This window comes from Lonchura striata, chromosome 2 (genome assembly GCF_050655825.1).
Source record: "Lonchura striata isolate lonStrDom1 chromosome 2, ASM5065582v1, whole genome shotgun sequence".
Classification (NCBI taxonomy): domain Eukaryota; kingdom Metazoa; phylum Chordata; class Aves; order Passeriformes; family Estrildidae; genus Lonchura; species Lonchura striata.
In genome coordinates this window covers 48,198,541-48,224,404 of record NC_140704.1, presented here as the reverse complement: position 1 = coordinate 48,224,404, position 25,864 = coordinate 48,198,541, and the positions used below count along the sequence as shown (strand labels likewise).

Below are 25,864 nucleotides of genomic sequence, written 5' to 3'. Positions count from 1 at the left end.
GATCAGTCCCTTAGAGACATATTTTGCTGCTCTTGTGCATCCTTTAATTGCAGAGGAAGTTGCAGGGCTGCCAGCTGCTGAAACATGGCCCTTTGTAATGCAGCCGGTCCATACTGATTATTAACAAACTCCTGGCTGATCAAAAGTATCTGATTTCATACCTTCTGTGGGAATATCAGCAGGGTTTTTTTTTTCCACATCAAACAACATTTGCTCAGCTCATTTTCTTAAACAACCAATAAACTCAGTGAGAGAGGATTCTGATAATCCTTAAGGATCAAGAGGAAAAGCAGTAGAGACATATTAATCCAGTCTGTTTTATAAGATTATTTTTTATAGATATATTCACCCATTCAAAGGAACAACTCAAATGTTTGTTACAACTGAAATGTTTGCTACTTTTGATCAGGCCTGTCAAGTGGAGAAAAGGAAATCCATATTAATCTATACATATGTGCTATTGTTTACATTATTGCATCATACTGTGATTCCCCCCTTTTTCAGTCTTCTAAGACTTTGATTTATCCCTACAATATGCATCATACTATTCAAAGAATTATATGACTATTACCTACAAATCACAATGGCCTTTAATCAATGTCAGTTTTATTCCTTTTGATACTGAGCAATAAATAATAAAGTGACTGAGTAAAAACAAAAAAGGCCTTATGTGGACTGCATTACATCTGAGAAACTATTGCTTCTGAACCAAAGTTTTTGTGTTTATTTTACTTTGTGTTTATCTTTACTTTGTGTTTTTGGTTGGTTGCTTGCTTGCTTTTGTCTTTTACTGGGCTTTTGCTGCCATTTAATATGTAGATGTAATTTATGCCTAATTTAGCAAGAAGCACATATCATACATGAGTCTTACTTTAAGCATGTGATTCATTGGCTATTTCCATGCTTAAAGCTGAAGTACTTTGCTAAATTAAGGTAATTTTACTCAAATTTATTTTGGATGCCTTACTCTTAATCCAGACAAGTATTGCATCAGTTTTTTTACTACCATAAGCAGTTTGCAATAGGTGCTGTGCTAGCAAGCAGTTAAAAATCAGACAGAAGATGGAATGAATTTTATCTGACATGTTAAGAAAAATTGAATTTCAGGAGATAAATGCTGCTCAGATTTAATTTAATATTCTGCTTAATAAAGACTATGTGATGGTTGGGAGGAGAATAGAAGTGTATGTGTCTTGGCTTTTTTGCATCAGACTATGGAATTTTCAGTTACCCAACTTGAAGCACAGTCACTAAACCCATCAGCAACAGATGTTACTGAGCATTTCCATTTAAAATTTACAGCACTTGCCACTTTCAGCAAACCATTTTTAATGTATTTCTGCAACGTATGTAACATGTAGACTCAGAGGGAAATTTTGTGGTAGGGCCAAACTGAATGTTTCTGGCATATCAGAAAGTAGTTTTAGCCATTCAAAGTCTCATCACAGCATAAAACTGCCTATAGAATATTTTCCTATGTGCTAAGAACAGCTGACCAACATGAATTGAGTATGAGCTGCCCAAATCATGATCCTCTCCCTTCAGTAAATAACACAGCATCACAGTTTACTATGACCTCTTCCTACACTTAGACTCGGTGACTCCATCTGGAGATAGATGCTGCAGCACAACACCATTCACCATTCATTGCCCCAGTGGAACTACCACACTTACGCCTACAAACTTTGGATACCTTAGAATTGCTTACAGCCCTTTTTTCTAATTATTTGTCGAGATTTAATTGACTAAATATAGCACTTAGTGCCATCAGAGGAACATGCACAGGGTCAGCAGAAAGTGTCATGGGAGACTCGGAAGAGCTGCAACCTTCTAAAGAAGCCACTAGAGACCATATAGGTTTTCTAAAATGGAACTAGACAGATGTCTTTGTAAAATTAACCTGACTCATTTATTTTAAATATGTGCAGACAAGTCTGATTTATTGAGCATTTAAAAGAGATCTTTCGTTCCATAAAAGATGCTGAATAAATGCAGTATGCCATCTCAATCTTATCCCATTTAAATCCAAAGTAAAAAAGAACCCATGAATACCATAGGGACTAAAGTTCATTATTTTGCAAAAAGCTCATCAGTGTTACTCTTCTCACAAAAACTTATGATGTCATTTGTCTGATCTATTTATATCTGTACAAGATAACACCTGACTACCACATATCTTGTACTTTTTATCCTACCTCAGAAAGTACTGCTCACAAGTATTATCAGAAATGATCAAAAAGATGCATTTTTCCCCTTTTTCTTTTTATAGAATTTCTTTTGCTGGCTGGTGGGTAAGGGTCACTTCCTAAATAGAACACATAAAATATAAGGAGGGGGGAGTGTGAATGATATTCCCATGCATACTCCTTCTGTACTTTGCTTTACTACAAATAGGATCAGACCAACACAAGTGTTTCATTTCATATTTGAGGCATTTCATAATAAATGCAGTCCCAAATTATCATCCAGATTTTGCACACTACATTTTGCAATGCAAGGCGAATAAATATTTTCCCCAGTGGGAATATATGTCATCACAATGTTGAGTTTTCCATAGCTAAAAAGAGCATCTGGATCTAAGAGGTACATGGGAGTTATTTTTAAAATCATCCTTTATATAGAAAACTGCTATGTGCCTGGAGAATGAGCACTTGGCAGGGTTGGTACAAAAGAGGCCCAGAAAAATTTTAGTAGGACTGCTGCAGGTCAGCATGTACATCCATCTCCTGAGGGCCCCAAGAAACTCTGCACAGCACTTGCCTACATTAATGTATTTTTTTCAATCAAATGAACTTAAATTTCTTATTTTATTCATGTATGTACAAGCAACACATGTATAAATATGTATGTATATCTTATATATACATTACCATAAATCCAATTGCAAGAGTATATACTTTAAAAATCTGTGATGACTGAATTTTTCCTTATCTTACTGTGTTCAGCACCGAGATACAGTAATGGATGGTGCCCAGTAAGTACTGAGACAGGCAGCTAGATGGACAAAGTCTTATCTGTATTAGACAATATGTATGATATATAAAGCCAGAGTTGCAGCAGTTGAACTGGAAATAACGCAATACATCAGGCAAAGTCTAGATGCTCACTGCTCTGAAGTGCACATCATTCACCACGCAAAGAGAGAGGACTCTATGCCATGTACAAACTGGCAGACTGAAAACTGTCAGAACATCATGCGGATCATATTGCTTTGACCCAATGACTCACAATAATGAGATATTGAAAATAAATAATAACTTCTCCTGGGACACCTGAAGGAGAGGAAGCTATGAGGCTTTAAAATGTGCTAATCAGTCACACATGCACACCATGAGAAGCACACCTAAATCTACCTTCATTAGAATGAAGTAAATCAATGTCTGGATAATTACTATGCTACTAGCAGTTTTCCAGCTGACAGGGTCAGAGGCTGACAAGACAAAACTGAGAGACCGTGAGAATTGTTTCAGCTTTGCATCTCAAACAGAAAAAAATGAAACATAGCTGTGGGTGAAATTCAATGTTTAACAGAAGCAGTGCAGCAGTGGTACTGAAGCAAGCCCTTCAATTTGTATTGTCTGTTCCATGTAACCCTCTCTCCCTGGCAGGCCCAGGCAGCAGAGCCCACCCCTTGCTCTCTTCCAAGGGCAATACTGCAGGAACATGGCCACAATAGAAAAGTAGATCTCTGGGCTCTTTCCGGACTGCCCACCCCATGCCAACAGAGCCAGCCACGCTTCATTTCAGCCACTGTCTTTCCAGCCATTCTTCATTTCAAGGGTCATACCACTTCAGCTTCTGGCTACCAACTGCTTGCCCTTGTGTCTAGAATAAAAATAATAATAATAATAATACCAAGGGAAACAGCAGCTAAATAAAGCAGCAGTCCCCAAAACCTTGGAGTGTGGCCTTCCTGCAAAAAAATGGTGGTTCTTTGTGCCTCCCTGAGAGCTGCCACTCACTTCTTTTGCCTCTGGTCCTTCTCTGGGCAGGTTGCAGCACCTTTCTCACAAGCTATCCTCATTTTACACCCACTGAGTCTCACTCTGTCCTGCCAGGAGAAACCATTCAGGTCCCTCCAATGCATCTGCTCTGCTAAATATTTGCTGTCAAGCTAGTTGTCCCAAAAAAGGCAAGTCTGGCATTGGCCCTGGCTCAGCAGCCTTCCCACAAGGACATCTGTGAACTGCCTGAAAAAGCCTCTTTGAAAGGAACATGGGTCTACTGTGAGCCCCATCCCAACCAGCACAGGGGATGGGCAGGGTCCACTTCCATGTGATGAAGGATGGAAGGGGGAAAACTACCTTATTGTGAGCCATTGGAACAAAGTCTATGTCTCCAAGCCCAAGTGTTGCATGAGTCATACAGACCATGGAAGAGCAACTTCTGGTTTTAGCCCATCCACATTCTTTATTATTCTGTATCACCAACATTTTGGCTCAAGAAATGCAAAGTGAATGCAAACCTTTCTTGCTTTCTCTTTCGCTCGCACCACATCCTAATCAACTGTTGCCTTGTGTCTTTCAACTCAGTCTTATTAAGTTCTCCCCTCCCTGGTTTTTCCCTTCTTGCCACAGGAGATGCCTTCTGTGTATATTATCCAACATCATCCAGCCCCATTGCTGTACCTGTATCTCAACCAGGGCTGCAGCTCTTAAACTTTGTGCTGTAGTTTTTTTGTAGAGATGCATGCAGTCTTGTGGCTTCTGGTGGTTACTGTAATACACATTATTAGTACAACTGGCAGGCAAATCTGCTTTACTGACATCCTGAAACTAACTCACAGGTGCTTTATGGAAAGGAGAGAAAATTTGTTTCATTCCTTTACATAAATCTTCATCGGATGCTAAGGCATTTCTTACAGTTTTCCTTAGGTGTGCAAAAGCTCCCACATACCCAGCCTGGAAGAGAGATATTTCTTCCTGAAGACTACAGCACCAAAAGCAGTGCTATCCTCCACACCACTTGCAAGGGTCTGCTCTCTAAAGACCCCAGGGACACCACAAAGCACCTGTGCTGATCCTCCACCAAGTACCAGGAGTGCAGTGGGACATGCAAGCCTGCATGAAATGTTAACGGGGACAACTTCTGTCTCCTGGACACTTACACACAGTTTGTTCAAATAAAAGGTAGCAGGCTGGGCACACCTGTGTCTATGGAGCTTTTTTCTTAGGTTAGGTCGCAGCTGCCCTGCAGCAAGGCTGGAGTGCTGGGTTAATATTAGCTGTGCAGAAAGGACCACTTCCCAGTCTGGGGTCAGGCAATATCTGCCCAGAGTTCTCCATGTTGTATTCATAGGCCACAATGCTATAGCCTGGTTTTTCAAAAACCCCTGTGTCCTTTATGTTGGCTTATGTGACATTAGTAAAGTTTGTGAAAATACAGGCTGCTTCTCTGCATAATGCACCCCCCGACACACAAACTATAACACACAAGCTGAGAGATCAGATGCTGGAGCAGACACACAGTTCTTAATCTGACTGCACTGTACTCACCCCTCAGACTTCAGTTACACAAGGTCTGTAAATTGAGATGGTAGCACCTTAATTTCTTGAGTTTTAAGCGCTCTTTAAGAAGTCTTCCTGCTTCAGTGCTCCAATTCCACCACTCATAGAATTAGCTCACTACTCACATTTAGTGTCAGCAATTAATAAAACAATCTGCAGCAGGCCAGAAGCATCAAAGGAGCCTCTTGCCTTTGGTGCTGTCTCTGTGAGTGAACTCCTCTGCCTGCCAGGTCAGCGTGGCATTGTGCAGTAAAGGTAATAGGAATGGTCTCTCTTGCTCTCATTCTTTTACGGGGGTTCCAGGTTCCACCTCCAGACTAAGCCACATCCTCAGCCCCTAAAGTCCTTTCTGAAGGCAGACATCACCAGGTTGTGGTCTTTTCACATTTCAACTTAAGGATCAGGATGATATTCCCTGGCCCCTCAGAGTAATACCACTTTCATTGCCAGCTTTTAAAGATGTCACCCTTTTGTAAGTCAGGTTTCACTTTCTTTTAAGCAATATCACTGTCACCTTGTTCTCAGACCATCAAGTCAAGCAAAGTCCTGACAAGTAGCTAGAGCAGCATCTAACATAACGTTCTAGCCTCTGAGTCTCTCCATGAAAAGATGAAGACTCAAGCAGATTTATACCTGCTTAGTGGAAATCCAAACACAGGTGGGGTACTTGCCTTCCCCCACCTTCTTGGGAGCCAAGAAATGAAGAGCTGACAGTGCTAATGAGCTATGTAGCAGGTGATGTAATTATCATCTGAGAGCCTGAGTAGGATGAGACAGATGTTACTTTTTGGGTTCATTGCTTTATTAGTGACACCTGCTAACCAGCTTATGTGATCCACCCCTTGGCACACCAGATACAGACTATATTAACTGAACTGGTTTGCGTAAAATCAAATAACTGTAGGTGATACCAAAGGCTTCCCTTAAACAGTGTGAGTCCCAGCAGGAACTGTAAACAGGGACATAGAAGACTCTTAAATAAAGTAAATATTCCTGCTTCCTGAGAATCTGTCTCAAGTATATTATGTGAGCGCAAGTCCCTTATTCTCAAAACAGAGTTATCAGCTTTGCACAGAGCTGCTGAGGAATGGTGACTCTCTACTCAGCTGCAGCCTGAGAATAATCTAGTTAACCAGGGTTTGAGGTTACTGTAGGAAGGGGGGCCCAGCTGATGTTCACCTGATCAGATTATATGGCACTGAGGAATAGAGGCAGTCTCACTATGGAGAAAACAGCACAAGGAACCTTTAAGTGTGTGAAAGCCACAGGTGATTGTCAAATCACAGTCAAGCACTTGAAAAAATGCCCAACATGACAGATCATCACTCAAAGAGGCAGGATGTGTTTGAGTGATTGCTGTTGCCCTTGAGAAGATGAAGGGAAGCAAGAAGACTTTATGGATCAATTTAATTCCCTATTTCCTGCATGGAATATCACAACAACAGCTGTATTCTGTGTGAAGTTTGGATCTCTGTTCATCCATGCTACTGAGGGGTGAGAACAAGTGGACAAGGGTGATAAAAATCCATTAAACATGGACAAGATGAGTTCAGACTATAAAGTACTTTGGGTCTTGTACCTCTTAAGTCCAAAGTGTTACTACAAAACAGACACTGGGCAGCAATTAGTGCTCTATAAATCACTGTAGATTGAATTAGATTAACTCTAGAGTTACACCTACAAAAAACATTGCTCTTGTCCTTAGGCTTATCTAGATTTTGAGGAACAACATAAGAGCTTAAAGGAAGGTAGTGTTAACAGGCACAGAAGAAATCCATTTTGTGCTGCCACTCCAACTTGACAAGAGAAAAAAAATTAATCCTTTTAAGTTACGTTCCTTTATTTAAATATTTTTTAGGTAATTAACACTGGGCACCAACAGAGCTGATGTTCCTTGAAGAAGAGTGAACCTTTTATTACTATTCTTGTCTTCCTTCCTGAAATGATTGAGGTGAAAGAAAGGTTAAAAAAGAGAATCTTTTCTTGGTTGTCTTATTTATTTTGTCTTTCACATTGGTTCCAGGAATGGAAAGTCATTAATCACCTATCAAGACAGCATATAGGAGTTGCCTTGGGGTTAGAGAGGATTGGAGAAGCCAAAATTAAATTGTCATTTAAGCACAACAATTAATTTAAATTAGTAATATGGAGAGAGGTTCTTCATTCAATTGTAAGTAGCAGGTGATAGGCAACAGATTTGGACTGCTATTAAGAAAAATTGAGTGAAGAATCTCAGCTGATGAAGATGGAAAGTAGAAAATCAGTTTTAAGGTAAAAAGAAAAAAATAGTAAAAGAACAGAGGAAAAAAGTTTATAGTGATTATCCCAGTTTATTTATTGTTTTACATTATTCAGCTGGAAACCTCTGGCTCTGCCTTTTCTCCTTATAATGTTAGCTGTGTCAGTACTACACAGATGAAGCAGTGGGAGGCAAACAGCAGCACCTTTCAGGCTCCCAGAGAAGAACACTTCAGGCAGCAATTGCATTATGCACATCTGCGACAAAGTTTTCTCTCCTAGTTAGACTCAGGAGAAACTGCAGGTATAAATCCTGGAATGCTGCAGCTGCTGAGTTGATGATATCTCATTTCATCTTTTGCTGGTTTCATTTACCCTGTGCTTTTGGCACAGCTGATGACAATTCCACCAGGCTTCTCTTCATGCAAGATTTCTTCTGTGGAAAGGACTCTCTGGGAAGCTCCTGCTGACCACTCACCTCTCCCAGATTTGCTGCAGACTCGCAGTGAGGATTTTTACTGCGAAGACAAAATGACTGCAACACCTGCTTTTATGTCCTTTCTGAAGGAGGTGCCAAAAAAACTGTTGCCTAATGGACTGCCTTGAAGAGCCAACACAATACAATAAATCCTGACCACAATCTAAAAATACCAAGAAGATTCCTATGAGGCCTTTCCTCTGAAAAGTCTTACGTTAAGAACAACTGGGGATTAAATGGTTTTTGCCGTGTTCAGCAACAAAAAGCCTGCATTCAGAAAAGTCATTGGGAGATAAGACTTGATCAGCATACAATAATTTAACTGCAATCAGTTTTCACATGGGTTACATCCACCTCTTCATTAAGTTCAATACATTCTTTACTAAATAAATTTGATGTACCATACCCATGCAAAATGCAAAAAAAAAATCCTTATGGCATATTCTAAATTGGAAGCTTAAAAAATCCCAACTTCAGCTACTACAAATTGCCATTTCTATAAGAAAATGGCATTAGAAAAGAATTTAACATGACAATGGATACTGCTCCATATGTACTTAGATGTGTACAGACAATGTAGGGGCTACAGAGTTATGTGGTGTCAATTTGCAGGGTCTGCTGTTCTTCCCTGTTGAGACTGTTTGGGTTTTCAGCCAAGGTATGGTACACCAGCTATGTTGTTGTCACAATCCAAATCTGCCATTGGAGCAGCTGTCATAAAAACCCTTTGGTCTCAGAGGAAACTTGAGAAAGGGAAAAGTTTCCAGGAGGAAAAATTAATTATAAATTCATAAATATCATCAGCTGACTATAAATTGTTTCTATCGAGAAGAAAGGAGGAAACAGGACTAAGATTTTATTCCAGAGACAGTCATATTTTCAGAATTTCTCTCCATGCTATTACTGAATAACTCACAGTCTTTAAACTAGGGCAGAAGACTAAGATTTCATCTTCTCTGCATCAAGAATGTCCATCTCTTACTGAATTCTTGCATGCAACCATCAAAGGTCAGGTCCTTTTGGAGCAGACTTTAGTCCCGGAATGCTGGTTTCCAGATAAATTAGTAATTGCTCTCTCATTCACCTTCATTAAAAAAAGAGGCAACTGAAAGAGTCCCCTTTGAGTTGTGATAGGTGGCTCAATAAAAAGGCATCCATCCACCTCTTGGAGCTGACAAGAGATTCATTCCTCTGCTACATTTGTGAAGAATCCAGCCATGACTTTTTATTTCCTGTTAAATAAAAGAGCAGTTTTGATAAATCTTTGATGACTTCTATTCAAAGTTCAATGTTTGGCGCAATAATCTTTTTTTTTTTGCATAAATATCCTGTTCAGCTCCTAGGCTAAAGCATGCAGAGTCAGGTTGATCTAGAGCATCAATCTTGAGGAAATTGGAGACATCCATAATAAGCTCTCAGACATATTTGCAATGCAAAGATAAACACCATTTATGCATGACTTGGCTCATTCTAAGTCTTGAAAGACTGATAACACCCAAAGCAGCTGTGACTGAGGTTCACAGACTGGGCTGTCATTTAGTGGACATTATACTAATTACAATCCTGCTGGCTGCAGAGAGGAATTGTTCTTCAATGATCTGTGATGTCGTTTAAGGCTGCTGTAATCACATGTATCACATTTTCATTAACTGGAAATAAATCTCAAAGAACTGCAAATAAATCTAGGGGAAAAAAAGTTCATGTAGCAGTTTCATCAAGATTGGGAATTTGAAACTAGCTCTGCTGCAACATGGCTGATTCCACCTTCTAAAAATTATGTTTTCTTCGGATGTGTTGGCTGGTACAATTCTCTTTGCATGCACTATTACTGCTCAGTATATGGGGCATGACTCACAATACAGAATGAAGCTAGAGAAAATTGAGCTTCTGAAAAGTGAAATTAAAGTGGAAAAGCCAAAGGAATAAATAATTCAATACACAGACAGGTCTGGAGCATACAAATGAGATGTCTCGGGATAAGTTTCAGCCTGTCATCCAACCCCTGGCAGTGGGCTGTGAACATACTTTATCTTTTTAGTATCCTAAGGGAAGATTCAAATAACTCTACATGCAGCATGAGGCCACCTGCTACCAAATGCAGGTGTGCTGGAACTTGAGGATCAAACACTTGTATTTTTTCCCAGCATTCTTTTACCTTTAGTCCTCTGATAAGCAGTCCCAGACCACCAGCCAGCTCAGCCCCGCTGCATCCTGCAAGGACAAACACTCACAGCATCTCCCTGTGATCCAGGTCTCAGCACTTGAAGCCATTCCCACACAGCAAACCTGCTTCTTCTGGATGTAGCGGGTCCAAGCCCAGCCACACACCTTCCCTTGGGAGGAAAGCTGCAGTCCAGCCTTGCCCCCACAGTAAAGACCTCTGTCGTACAAGTACCACCACAATTATTTTTATGTTGGTTTTGATGGTTTGTTTGGGATATTTTATTGAATAATCTGACTTGAAAATTTGTTTCAAAGTTCTTCCTATGAACTTTGTATTTGTCAGCTTGGGTCTCTTACAGCATTATGTGACTTCAAGCATTGCTTATAACTAATAAATATTTGTGCAAACTTTGCCCATTTTTAAGGAAAATACTTTTTTTTCACTTCCAGTGTTTCATACTGAATGGAATACACATGCAAAGCACATTGCATGAGCTGAGCAGAGCATGACTTACCACCTCTGCTGCTTCCTTTGGAGAACAGAAGAGATAGCATTTTGGGCAATTGGAAGGCAGACAAAGAGAAGGAACAGTCCTTTCAAATCTCTTGCTGCTGTGGTTGTTCTGTAGATATACGCACAAAACTAAGTTAATTATCAGGCCTCTTTTTTTTTCCCCAAATGACTATCACGCTGTAGCAAGATGCAGAGGCTAATGTTATAAAAGGGTGGATGGTTTTAAATTAAATTAAAATAAAACAATAACTTCATAATGGCTTTTCCAGAACATAAGCATCCTTCTAGAAAAAAACATAATCAGATGTTATTGTAAAAGCTGATAAGCTTTCACGCCCAAATTGCCACAACATTAAAACCTAAATCCAGGCAACTCATGTATTGTTTGTTATCCTTAGTTTTTCATTGGGCATGCCACCTGCCCTTTTGTTCTGCCTTGTTTCCCATACTCAGAAATGAGCTGCTAAAACTCTTCTCAGAAATGCCAGGATATATGTGCCCAGGAAAGTCATCTTGTGTTGGCCTGCCCACTCACCCTCCCACTTGACAGACATCTTTTGTTAAATCAATTCCACAGGAAAGCCAACAAAACTGGTTACATCTTTAAGCAAGTGCCTATAGCACTTGAATTCTGATCACCCTTGAAACAACTGGGAGTAAAAGAACACTGACAATGGCTTCTATTCTCTTGAAGAAGAGTGGAATCCCAGAGGAATAACTGAAATACTTGAACTCCATCCTTACTTTTAATATGATGGACTTCATCCCCATCCCAAGCCAAGTCCCAGAGGTGCCATTGGTGTTTTGTGTAGGCAAAAGTTTTAACTTTCAAAAGCTCATGGCTCCGACCAAACAGGTCTTAATCCTGCTTCACTTGATGACTTGAGAGTCTTGAAAGACTCTCACAGAACTGCTAATGTTGATGCTGAAGTTCCATTTTAGCACTAAGAAAATACAGCTCTAATCTTTTTGGAAAGTCATAACAAGAGATACTACAAGGAGGTGAATCACCTGTAAACAGACCCATTCAAGCATGTTTAGACACAAGGTCTGTCCCAGACAGATCTTTAGAGATAAAAAGATCTTCAGATCAGGACAGTCACATTCTGGAACTCACTGAAAAGAATATAAGTTCTATAGGTTTCCCAACCAGCACAAAAGAAGTTTCAGTGGGAAACCCTAGGGTTTTAATAAAAGATCCTAGAACACATTTTAAAAATAAATATGTGACCTGTTGTAAGGGAGATTCTGTTACCTGTGCAAGCAACAGAGAGAAGTTGAATACTAACTACAGAACTAGTTGCAATTTAGGTGCTGAAAAACCTAGTGCTGGAAAAGACATAAAAAATTATGTCAGAAACATCAAAAATTACTTTCAGCAAGACAGTTACTTAAAGACTCATCAAAAAGAGTTTCTGAGTAATTTTTTTTTTTTCCCTTGATATTATTGCTTTCAGAGAGCAAGGCCAAGGCCAGTGGCAAGTTCTTTCAGACAAAGACATAAAAAACACCAAGACCTCAAAGATGAGAAAAATTCACATTTTTCTGAAATGTTTTCAGGAGCAAGGGTAACTGATTGGACAAGATGCCAGAAGAATGATAGGGTTTGACAAAGAGAAGACTTAAAAAAGAATCTTCATTCTGCACAGAAGCTTCTAGCCTCAAAGAATAGTAACACTGCAAGACCAGGAGTAACACAGGAAATGTGAAAGAAAGTAAAAGGGTCATGTCAGAACTTAACCTCAGAACTATCATTGAAAATCTTTGTTATTAATCTGACACATAAAATGGTATTCAATCACTGAGAGTTGTTCCCTTGTAAGTATCCTTACTCCTGTTCAGAGTATTCATAGAACAAAAAAGAACAAGTTTCAATTACTTTAAACACTAAAAATGGCACTTACTTTGTAAAGAAAAGCTGCACAATTGTTTACAGCGTTAACCAGATTTTTCAATTCTCTAACTACAGTTAATCAGCCTCAAAACCACTTAATAGTCAAGCAGTCACTGGGAGAGGAAGGGGAGGAGGGGAAAGGTTTGATGTCACAGGGGGTATCAGAGCAACCCTAACAAAGCCAGAGAAATCACAATAATGTAAAGCACATTGAATATAAAACACACACATATTGCAAACCACACATATTGTAATCGTGGGGACTGTGCCCTTGCCGACATGACTGGCACATGAGTCAGCAGCAGTGAGAAGCAGCCCTGGGTGCTGACAGACACCTGCTCAGCCAGTCCTGTAATATCCAAAGGGCTTCCCACAAAAGCATTCTCCTAGCCAGGGAGGCAAGACCGGCATTGGAGGGAAGTACCACAAACTAATCCAACAGCCACTTGTGCTCTCCTATACCCTGAGGTACTGGTTTTATGGAGGAAAATATGGTGGGACCAGAGAGGTTCCCTTGGTGGCCAGGCCTGGCATGGGGTGATCAGCCATATGAGTTCATGTGTCACTGGTGGGAGCAGAAGATGTGGTGGCAGGTGTCCACTGGAAATGACACAGAACATTCCTGATCAGTGTTTTGGAAGCAGCTTTTCTCCTCTTCTACATAACTATACAATCTTTTAGTATGGTCCTGGGAAGTGTCCTTTTTTCCAGTACCCTGTTTGACTTTGTTGTTGATGTCACGGAAAAAAAAAGTAGTCAGTTGTTTACCAGAGCATTCGATTTCTTATCAGCAGATCTGGCTATGAATAATTATATCACTTATTAATACCTAGTAAGCCAACTAATGGGCTACAGATGCCTAACAAATAACAGGATGAGACAAGAAAGGGCAGATTGGCAGGAGGTTGTTTTCCTTTGTGAGCGTTGAATGATAGAACTGGCCAGGATTCAAAACTATGAATCATTAAGAACATGCACACAGCAGTTTTACATCAGTGAGCTCTATTGACTGTAGAGGAGCTAATATTGATCTACTAAACATATGGGAATAGGGAAGCAGGTCCCACATAGTTAAAAATGTGTTTTAATGTCTGTCCTTTGAATTGTGTTTTTTCCCTGAAACACCCACACATTTCTGACATCATGACCAGACTTTTATCCAAAACTATTGAAAGGACAGGTCTCTTTTCAGGTTCACATTGATAGAAATCTTTGAAACATGACTGGAAACAAGATCATTGTGCGTTACCATGCTTATCTTGTCTTGTATCTCCCTTATCACATTAGCTCAGTTTACAGTACCTACACTGATGTTTCTATTAACTGAGGTGTTTCTGAATATAAAATAAAAATAGTTAAAACATTATCTTTCCTTTCCTTAGTAGCTGGGATGCATCTTCATTTGTGCAAATGAGACAAAAAATCTTGCCTCACTAGGCTGCAGACATGACTGTTGAGAACTCTGACAACACCAAGAAGCTGCTGTACAGCACTTTAGGAAGAGTGAATGTTGCATTCAGGGAAGTCAACTAGAACTGCTTTTATACCCATAAATACACTTCATTGTCCATTATAGGAGATAGAACAAATCAGCCTAATGCTATTAGAGGCTATTTCATGGGGTAACAGCAAAAAAAAAAAAAAAAAAATTAAACAGGAATATTATTTAACCTGTTTTATTCACAGGATTTGGACACCCTGGACTAACGTCTGTTAGGCCAGAATATGGGCTTCTGCCAGCGTGTTCTATCACCAGTTTGCATACAAATAACAAATAAACATTTAGCACAGTGGCATGTAGAAGGTAAACAGTGAATTTGGATCTTAATTATAATATTAATTTTCTTTATGTGCTTAGTTCATGCCATGGGTCATACTTGCACCTTGAGAACATATTTGCATCTCTCCTCAAATCTTAAACATTTGCTTGAATTTATTCATAAGAGTCCTCACCAACATAGTCTCTACCATCTCCAATGACTTTGTGCTGACCCCCTCTTGTTTTATTATTCCAAATATCTCAGTAGCATCCCTGTCGCTCTGAGCCATAGTACAAGCCTAGATAAATGGGAGCTGGACATGGTCCTCTTCCTTATTTTTGTTATATGTAGTAGATATAATTTGCGCCATTTCTAATATGACATATGTGATATTGAATATTTGTTAGAGTATACACGTTTGTATTAGGATTCCCTCCACCCTCATAGGCAAGACCAGGTGTATCTTAGAAACTGATTTACAAGTAAGAAGGTGCGGCTCGCCAGGAGATGGGCCATGTCTGGGGAGATACGGGGTGGGGGGGGGGGGGGAACCCCAGGTGCTGATTGTTTGCGTGAACAATCCGAGATGGATACTATGGAAATCCTTGGGCAGATACATGTGAATGCAGTGTTTCAGAATTCCCGTAAATTTCATCAAGGGATTCAACAAACTCCGGACGCTGAATTGTTCTCCCTCATCACCAACAAAGAAAATCTTATTAACATATGGACTCTGAATAGAAGAAAAGACTGATTGCTGAAATCTTGGCCTCAGGTGGAATTTTCCCTATAAAAACTGCTCGGGCCAGGACGGAGGCGTGTGGGCATAGAGGAAAAACTCTGCTGAGGCTGACTCCTTGTTGCACACCCAGGGCCGACCCCGGGCTCGGCTCTGTTCTTTCCTTGTGGCAGGCTAGATAGAATTTGATTGCAAAATAAATATTTTCTTTTTTCATATTAATTTGGCTGGACAAATTTTCATTTATAACAATTCTAACAAGCAGGAGCACATCCACAAACACTTAACTGTCTCAGCAACCTTCAGTAATAATAATCAGCCCTGCTACTTGTTGAAATACAGACAAGAAACTCTCTGCAGGGTAAGGTTACTTGAAATACAAGACATTCTTCAATTCAAATCCTGATTTTCCATCTCTTCACTGTAAAGAAACAGGAGTGTGAGATATGCATCAGTCTCAAGGCAAAGTCTGTTTGCAACATGACCTCCAAACATTGTGGCCTGTGCACCAGTAAACAAACTAAGCCTGATGGAAATCTATCATTTCAGCTTTGGCTATTGAAAACCAAGGATACGTGTGATTTAATTTTCAGCTGTTTATGAAAAGGATGAACAAGGCACAAAGCTTTTTCATTTCTCCATTTAATCCAACCTGCCTCCTGGAGAAACTGAGCCATAGCCCTTTGCTGACCCTTTTCCTTTGCTTTATGTAAGAGAAAGAGAGGGAGACTAAAGGAAATTTTTAAAAAGCAAGGGAGATAAAGTGATGTCTCAAATGACCAAGGCATTGAAAAACATTCTAAACCACCAATTCACCTTAAGGTTTCCAAGTCTCTGGTTTCACAGATCGTTTCAGGGAGCCAAACTTTATGCCTTGCTGTGGACCACAACATTATCAGCCTCTTCTACTGAGAAAAGACATAAGTTTTTAGATGATGGGGAGCAAATGAATATTTGCTTTAAGACTAATCTTGGCATGAAAGGTCTCAGAGAAGGACTAATTTAGGGCTGATTGGTCTTGCACAGACATTTTGTATTGTAAAACTTGACCACTTAAAGTCACTCAGTCACAATAAAACTGTATATCTACTTGCATCCCTGCTTTCCCTAAGATGCTTTTGGAAAAAAACTACATCCCTGAAAATTTAAGTTAGTGCAGTATTTGATATTTACATTCCATGTGTAGAAATAAATCTATTTCACCACAGAGAGGAGAGTGTATGCTAATGGAATCAGGGCATGACAGAAGCTTTCTTTTACTATCAAGTACATTTTGTGCAACTATTATATATTTTTTAATAAAATGCAGCCTTTCTGACTGCAGTAAAGCTGCATCTGCACAAATGAGAAGAAAATCTAGCTTACAGAGCAAGACACAAAAAAAAAAAAAAAAAGTGGGAACCCTTATTTCCCTGAAATAAGATGGGAATACTTCACTTAAGGAAACTGAGAAGCTTTCAAGAACTGAAAGTTACTTATCGTACTTTTACAATTATCAGATTTACACCTTTTATTCTATAATACATTTTTAAACATAATGAATCAAAAGCAGTTTGAATCAAAAGCAATATTTGGTATATGGTCAATTAATTTATTTTGCACTGGGTTTCTAGGATTTCTAATTATTTTTTTATTATTATTTTATTATTCCTAACACCTATTAACTGTCCTCCCCTTCAATTTAACATTCTTCATCTCAGACAAAATCCTGGTAAAATTTGCACACCAACTCTTTTCAGGCATTGTGACTGCTGGATTTAAACCACTGCACAGTCTTTAATATCCTCAGAATTTAACACGTCTTACACCTGCTGAACCTTGAGCAAACTCTTAGAGAGGTTGCCAAGCCAGTCCAACTGGAAAAGGAAACTTGAAAGTTGCTCTGTCAGAGGCTTCTGCCGGGGTGCAGGCACTTGGTTTCTTGAAAGGGAAGAACTGACCAGGAATGGTGGGCAGAAACCAGAAGAGGTTAGATCCTGTCCATTTTGCAGCACAAAAGAATGTAGTCCTTCAATTACCACAGGGGTGGGAGGAGACTCACTTTTTAAAAGGGATAACAGAGAGAAGAAACACGAATTTGAGCGGTCACAAAGACATGAAAGCAAACAAGATTCTTGCTACATCTGAGCTCTGGATACCATGAGGTTACCCCATTTTCAGACTTGTGTTTCTCACCATCAGTTTATTTGATGCTGTCTGAAGTAATACAATCCAGGGAAATAAAATATCCCCACTGGTTCTTTTCACACTGATCCTGCACTCTGCTTAGAGGTTGGATTTCAAAGTTTCCTATTCATTCTCTGTACAGAAAGCTAATTACCTTGGCTAGATGACAGGCCATGTTATTCACAGAGTTACACTGACAAACCTAGAAAATGAACTGAGGATCACATAAACTTCATAAATCCCATTTCAATGAGGTCTTAAACCAAAAATTCTGAAGAGAGTTGTCATCCTCTGACTCTTCTTCACCTCTCAAAAGAATTCTGTCCAAGAAGGGAGATGCAGAATGGAGATTGCTATCAAGAAAATCAAATTTACAAGAGAAAGGGCTATACTGCTAAGTTCTTAATGAGAGTCTTCAGTTACCTGCACTGTTAATTTGTTTTTTTAAACATGGAATTGGAATATAGAACTGATCATAGGAACTCTAAATAAAAAAAAAAAAAAAAAAACTGAAAATAGGAACCTGTACAGTAAGTATTCATGTGGTATTATTCATAATAGAAGTGGAGATACAGCTGCTAATGGAATTAATGACCATTAAGGACCAAGAGAACTGAAACTGATCCCCCAAGGAAAAGGATTTACAATGCTGCCTCTCTCTGCCCTCATTTTAAGACTCAAACTGGTTCACACTGTTAATGGGATAAATATTCAGCATTTTTCTCTCCTCTACCATCTGCCTCTCCTATTTTTACCTTGGCAGGCATCATTACCATAATATAGTCTCATTATGTTCTGCATTGGACCCAATTTTGAATGTTTAACAAGAAATCCTCCCTTGTCCATGTACTGCTGTTGAACCCAAAGGGACTATTTGTGGGGTGATTGTTTACATAATTAAGGATTGTGCTACAAGATGTGGAGTTGACTTAGCAACATGTTCTTTGTATTTAATAAGTTCTCTTAATATATTTATTAACCAAGTAAATATGTTGAAGCATAATGTAATCATGTAATTATTATTTGACTTTTTTTAAAACAAGTCAGGGAGGCAGAAGGGAAGGGCAGAGAATTCCACACTTACAATTACCACAAGGCAGGTCTCAGAAAAATGGAAGGAAGGAAAGGAAGACACCAAGCAAACCGAATACTGAAGAGAGTTGATACAAAGGAATATTTAAAAAAATGTATGAAATATGACAACTATGATATACAGTGATTTTGCAAAGCATCTAATACCGTGTCACAAAATCTCACTGTTAAAGTCAGTTCAAATTGCTTTGGATGTAAGCACTGTCACCTGGACAGAAACTTGATAAACCAGCTGTGAATTCTGGGTGATGACAGCAAACAGCAACATGAATCTGAGAGTCACAGAGTTGTAGAATCATTAAGGTTGCAAAAGACCTCTAAGATCATCGAGGCCAACCGTTAACCCAGCATTGCCAAGTCCACTCCTAAACCATGTCCCAAAGTGAATGTTACAGCTTGACATTCACTGAACGTTTTCAGGGACAGCAGTCTACCACTTCCCTAGACAGGTTGTTCCAATATCTGAACACCCTCTCAGTGAAGAAATTTATCCTAATATCCAATCTTAACCTAAAGCAACCTGAGCCATTTCCTCAAGCTGCTTGTCCTGTTGTGCTCTTGCTTATTACTTGGGAGAAGAGACAGATCCTCACCTCTCTACTTCCTCCTTTCAAGTATTTTCAGAGTGCAATAAGGTTGCCCTGAGTTTCCTTTTCTCCAGGCTGAACAACCCCAGCTCTCTCAACCTCTCCTCATTAGTCTTCTCCAGGCTCTCCCTCAGTTCTATTGCCCATCTCTGGACATGCTCCAGCACTCCAGCATCTTTCTTGTAGTGATGGCCCAGAACTGGATACAGGGTTCAAAGTGAGGTCTCACCAGTGCTGGGTGCAAGGGAATGATCACTGCCCTGGCTCTGCTGCTCTTTTCCATTGGACAGCTTTCCAGCCAGATTCTGCCCATATCTGAGTTTTTGAGAGAGAGGACACTGTGGCAGTGTACCACACAAGTGAATTTAAACGTTTGATTGAAAAAAAAATTAATTGTATTCGCAGGTTTAGGAAAAAGGAAAAAAGGTTGATGAGGAAACAGAACAAATAGTACTTAAGGAGAAACACAAATATTGTTCAGAATGAAAGAACATGGACTTAGATCTGTTGCAGTCTACTTACCAGTTTACATTTTAGTCAAATAACCTTTGCAAGGGGTAAATACCCTGACATCAAGAGTAGGAATGAAACAGGTTTCTTAACCAGGTTGTCTAGCTGCCTTTCCACAGTCTCATGGGGGACCACCTCAGACTGGAAGATGCACAGACACACCGTGGTGGCAGGGACTTGTGTCTACCTCCTACCCTGAGTTCTGTGCTCGCAGGGGCACCTCTTTGTCCAAGTCAACATCACACCTTCCTGCCATGCCTCATTGACATCTTTCTTGCCACCTCTGCTTTGCCTTCCCTCTCCATCAGCAGAGTTCATCCATCAGGATTAGGTCAGTGCAGGCAGGTTCACCCTCCTTTTTGTCCCAGGATCTGTTGCTGAGGGCAGGAGTGCCCCTGTTCCAACTTGAGTTACTTCCCACCAAACTGGAAGAAATAGTTCTGGTGGCCCTTTCCACACCCCTCCACTGGAGGGGCAAGGAAAGCAAAGAGAGAAAAGCAGAAATTAATTCCAGCTTGACTTCAGTGCACTTGTTAAGAGTGCTCCCTGCCTGCCAAATGAGAGCACCATGGAAACAGCAACAAGCAAATTAGTGAATTAGAAAACACTGATCTTTGCAAATTGTAGCTGTAGCCACAAAGCCCCATACAAGGAAAAACATACAAATTCAGAGGCACGCGACAAAGATCTAATACAAGTGCAGAGCTCCCTTGTCTAGCCAGAGTAAGATGCCAAATCACAGCTAAATGCAAGGAACTGAAGGACTGATTTCAGATGGGGGAATGGTGTTTTCTCCACTCTGATGTGCTTTTGTTGCCAGCAGATTCTTGACATGGGAGTCCTTTGAAGGAAGAATTGCGTGTAAGGTTCTTGTTTAAATAGCAATGCTAGCAAATTTCAGAAAAAAAATCTGAATAATTTGAGCCTCAGCTTAGGAAAGCAAGCACAGGTAATTTTAGCAATTCATTAGGTTCTTGGTTTTTTTTCTTTTTGTTTGCTTGGTTTTTTGAGGTTTGTTTTTTTGGTCTAGCAAAAGAGAATTTTATTGGGAGATTCAACAAAAGATTAAAGATCACTCCTCAGGATGCTTAAGAAGTATCTTCTAAATGTGAAGATGGAAAGAACAAGCATAAAACTGAAAATATTTTGAAAAATACAAGACATGGGCAACCTACCAAACAGCAGAACTGCTCCAAAAGAGATTGTTGATAACAGCTAAGAATTGTGATGAAGGATGAACAGCTGAGTTTTAGCTTTCTTGAACTGGAGCCCGGGGTGACACATCAAGAGGAAATGCCAGACAGACAGGCTGAAATTTCATTTGGACACAAGCAGATGGGTCTGGAACAGAGAGATTGATCTGAGGCTTGTCCATATAAAGACAGTAATTAACTTTGTATTCACAGATGAGTCAGGTTGGTGAGCAAAGAGAAGGAAACCACAGGCGGACTGCTTTACAAGGCTCAAAGTGTGAGCTAATATTTTCCTTCCCTGTCTTCATGCCCACGAAATAATGTGTGCACTTTCATATCACTTGCTTCAGTGATTTCTTAAGCGCAGAAATCAGATTTTCCACAGACCTGAGCCTTCAGAAGAATTCTACAATACTAAAATAGGTTACTAACAACAGCACACATTGTCAGAAAAACAAGATTAATTTCAGTTTTGGGAATCTAGAGGGTTACTGGCATGTTTACAAACAGTGAGCTATGTATTAAATATTGCATGTGAGTGATAAACATTTTGTATGACACTTTGAGAAGAGACAAATAAGTCCCACTGGTGCTGAGAGACCTGGAGACTGAAACTACTGATCTTCCTTTTCACTGACCAGATGTGGACTTCAATTCTTTCTGAAGCTTGTCAAGAGAGCATCAGACTTGTTTAGATGACAGAGGGTAATTCCAGCACGGGCTCATGTGGGGCATGAAGAGTTTCTTTGACTCCTGTGGACACCCAGAAAATGAATCCATCACAAGACAGGGTCTGAAGTGCTCTGTGATCAGCTCATCTTCACAGAAACACAGCTTCTTCAGTGAAATTCCCAACAGGACATGAAAGATGTGGGGTAACCCTTCATATTAACAGTAAGGCACCTTAACTTGAGCTAAAAAAAACAACCTGATCTGGGATGTTTCAACACCTCTCACTTGCTTCACTCACTAGCCAAAATCAATCCTGCAAAAGTCCTACTTGGACAACTTGAAGACTGTCTTGAGTCTGGTGCTTGGAAATGCAGCCCAGTTGCAAAACCTCTAAAAATCTGTGCACATCCATACTTGCTCTTATCATCTCTGTCAGCATCTATCTGCCTCATGCTTTTGCCAATACCCACCTACACATAGCAGCCCTCAGCTGACTTTGGCAGCTGCAGTCCTCAGTAGCCACCAGCTGGTCAACACCAATGAATACTCTCATTACTGTTGACTTCTACACATCCAGGAGCCACTCCCCCCTGCAACATCTCTGGGTGAAGGCAACGCAGGTGCCCAGAGCCCCTGGAGGTGTGCACAGCACATGTGCACTGGCTGTTCTCCACAAGCCCCACAGCATCCATAATGTCCACAGGGACACTGAGGCTGTGAGATGGATAAGTATGTAGGTGTGCACCTGCACAGACAGCTAAAGAAGGAACATTCTGCTGCATATGAATCTTTCAATGCAGGGCTGCACCTTTGGAAGACATCAGTTTTAGTAGATCCAAATGAGCATATACTGCTAATTTAGTTTGCCACTAAGCACATTTTGCATCAGTCTTTATTAGATCTCTCTTTGCAAAATGTACATTCACTCAAGTACCAGAATTTTCCTCAGCTTCTTTGTCTCCCTTTTTCTCTTCAGGTCATTTGATGATTGACAGTTCGATGTACTGCAGGAACATTGGAGGGTAAGAGATAACTGTGTGCTGCAGTCAGAAGGTCCATGCTGCATAAAAATGTATTCTCTTCATTATTACCTATTTGACAGAGATTTAAGAGGGTTTTGCAGCTAAGGGCAATGTATAAAAAGACTACAGATCATTTCCAAAAGACAAATTGCAAAAAGTCTGGCAAATCTACAGTGAGATATACTCACCTACTTTAAGGAGGAGATGAAAGCACATCTGCAGGGTGCAACTCCACATCATAGTAAGGAAATTGAAAATAGCAGACAGCGGTACAGCTTGTTACAAATTCTGAGAATTATATATGCTTCCACTGGAAAATGTAAGTTGTTGAACTGAGAATCAGTAAAATCCCCAGTGTTTGTTTGTTTCTGTGATTGTTTGACAGTTAGCAAAAGGAAAGGCAGACACTTTATCTGCAGCCATATGAAAAGAAAAATCTGCTGCTTTTGAGCTGCTACTGAGCACTGCTGGAGTTGGAGTTCATTTCCCTATTGCTCCCATTTTCCCTGTGGATCTTAGGCCCCAGTTGGATCACACCTCCCTAGAGCCACATCTTCCTTCCCAGAGACACTGCTGAGCATCTCCCAGCAAGGCAAGGGAGAAAATGTGTCATTGGAGGCACAGCACATCTGCACCGGTGCCAGGAGCAAAACACAACCTTCTGTGCTGCTCTCCTCCTCTGTCCTCACCTTCCTGCCCTGGTGCTGGGCCCAAACACTTGCAATGTCATGGTGAACATGATCCCACATGGGACAGCCTGACAATCAGTGCTTGGCCAGAGAGCAGTACAGCAGGGAGCGGGGTCAGGGAACTGGAGGTCCCATGAGGATAGCTCAGGCAGATGGAAAAATTAATAACACATCATAATGCACAAAGCACTCAGAGAAAGCCAGTTTTACATCTTGCATGTTGGTACAGATTATGGGAACCCCATCAATCTCCTCTTTAATTCATGACTGCTCTGTAGCACCAGCCATTAGGACCCTCATGTTCTCCCTGGCTCATCTACATAATCCAAAGGTGCAGGTAGAGGTCTTTGATGACCTGAAAGGTCAAAGAGATACTAACCCACAATGCATTATAATATTATATGTTAAAGAAAAAATAAGATTTGTGAATGGTCAGATGACAGATGCAAGAGGGGGCTATCCACAAGCTCCTGAATTCAATCTGATCACAGGGACACACATACTGTCTGTGGGCTCCTTTGCAGAACTCCTGTATTTAGATAAAATACACCCAACACTGCTTGAGTGCTCCATTAAAGCAAGCTCACCTTTGCAAGGAACTGTGCAAGGCCTGTATTATTTTAGCCCATGAGTGCTTTGCTTTTAGTGTTCATTTTTGAACAGCACTGAAAATATGTGCTTTCATCTTTGCCACTTTGCAATGCCAAAACAAAAATAACTACTATAAACAATATTATAAATAAATGCAGAAGTAAGAAGGCAAGTCATTAGGAAATTTCTCCTCTTGCCTAAATGGCAATGATTCCACTCTAGAAATAATGCCCGTGGACAGTGTTTCCAGTGTGTCTCTCTGATGCCAATGTAGCACAAGCCTCTCCTCCACAAGACACTTTCATAAGCCCTGTAGGACACTGAGACAAATACACCTCTGTCAGATATGACTGATGCTGGCAAAGAATTTTTAGGTAGGTGGGCACATCCTCTGAGAACGTGCTTACACAGGCTCATTTCCATAGGGACTAAATTGAAGAGGGCAAACCCTTGTGATAGAAGGCACTTGCAGCTAGCCTGTGATGCTACCCCATCAACCTAGATACTGGAAAAAGCCTTGCCACTTGAGGAGCCTACAAAATATGGAATAAAGGGGCAGAAAAAAATGCCAAGAAGTCTGGATGAGCAATGATTTGGTTATTTGCTTTGGCACGTGCAAGGAAATCCACAAACCTTCTTGTTCACAGCAATCCCAGTGTCTTCATCAACAGCAATTTGCCTCCTGGGCCTCAGCTAAGCCATGTTCAGAGCAGAAAAAGGGATAGGTGGATTGGCTGTCTGATCCCATAGGCACAGCTCTCCCTGCTGTCCTGACTGTTCAGAGCCCATAGAGAAGAGGGGTGGAAAGGCTGTCAGAGGTGACACCACTTGTCTCCCTCTCTGCTTTGCCGTGCCAGCGACCTTTCCCCACCTGAGCTAACAAACTGGAAAGGGAACATCTGTTGGATGGTGAGAGTGGGACCGACACAGCACAGCTCTGAGGCCACTAAACAGCAGGGAGGATGAGCAAGAGAGAGATGAAGCAGCACAGGAGGCTGGGGGGCAGGTACTGCCTTGCACAAAGATGTGTGCAAGGGTTTACTTGCCTGGGACCTCTTGTTGTTCTTCTTTCATTTTTGAATGAAATAAAAGAAGCATATGAAGAAAGAGGCAGCGAAAGAAGAGCATCTCTAGAGCAAAGCTGTCACTGAGTAACTCGGGCGGCTTTGTCCTAAGATAGAGGATCCAGTTCAGCTCCCTCTCAAATCACAGGAAAGGCTCTCATGCTCTGCTCCTTGCTTAGCAAACTACAGCTCTGCAGCCTGGTTCCAAGTATATCCTTTCACCAGTTTTTAGAAAATTCTCTTCACCTTGAAGTCAAGTCATCAAGAGACATACTCAGACCTTTTAAAAGTTTTACCCCACAACCTTACAGACATCTACAGGGTCCACTAATCTGGTTTGTGTCTCACTCACCTGGCCTGTGTACTTCTGCCTAAGAATGCAATCCTATCCTGCCCTTTCCTTCCCCCAAGATGTCCAAGCAGAGAAAAATAGAGTAGCTGTTTTGTTGGTGGGACAAAAAACACATGTTCTCTGTAAGCCACCAAGACAGATAAAGCTGGCTAAAAAATCCTAAACCCTCTAAATTTAATAAGTGTCAGAGCATTGCTGATGCAGTGCTCAGCTGATGGATGGGGTGCTGAGAGCAACCCAAAAGTCAATGCCACTCTGAATGCCATCTGCAGATGATAAACTACCCATGTCATCAACATCAATAGGCAGCTGCATTGATGACAGCACTTTGCCTTGTTTAAATCAGGGCCAAGCTTTAGTCAAACAAGGGCAGAAAGGGAAATTAGAGACTGAAGCTGCTACAGCCTGAAGACAGAGCACAACTCAAAGGCCATACACTTCAATGAAGCCACATGGATACAATCTCCTACCTTCATCCCAGGTTCAGTAAAACTGAAATTATATGATCCTAAACTAATCTTGATGGAACTATTTCACACAGGCAAAGGACTGCACTAATGGAGCTGTATTTGCTCCATTATTGGAGTGTATAGTAAAAGTGTTTTGTGGAAACAGCTTTCTCTTAAACAGGCT

General features: G+C 40.5%; 1 long non-coding RNA gene across 2 annotated transcripts; it reads right to left on the bottom strand.

Moving 5' to 3' along the window:
- Positions 1-153: 153 nt before the first annotated feature.
- LOC146768224 (uncharacterized) lies at positions 154-23,468 on the bottom strand. 2 transcript variants are annotated; one of them, XR_014952248.1, is made up of 2 exons: positions 5,108-23,468; positions 154-4,716 (listed from the first exon to the last, which is right to left on the bottom strand). It is a non-coding gene; the product is annotated as an uncharacterized LOC146768224 (long non-coding RNA). The 2 variants fall into 2 exon arrangements; XR_014952247.1 differs by having other exon boundaries at positions 5,496-23,468.
- Positions 23,469-25,864: the final 2,396 nt, after the last annotated feature.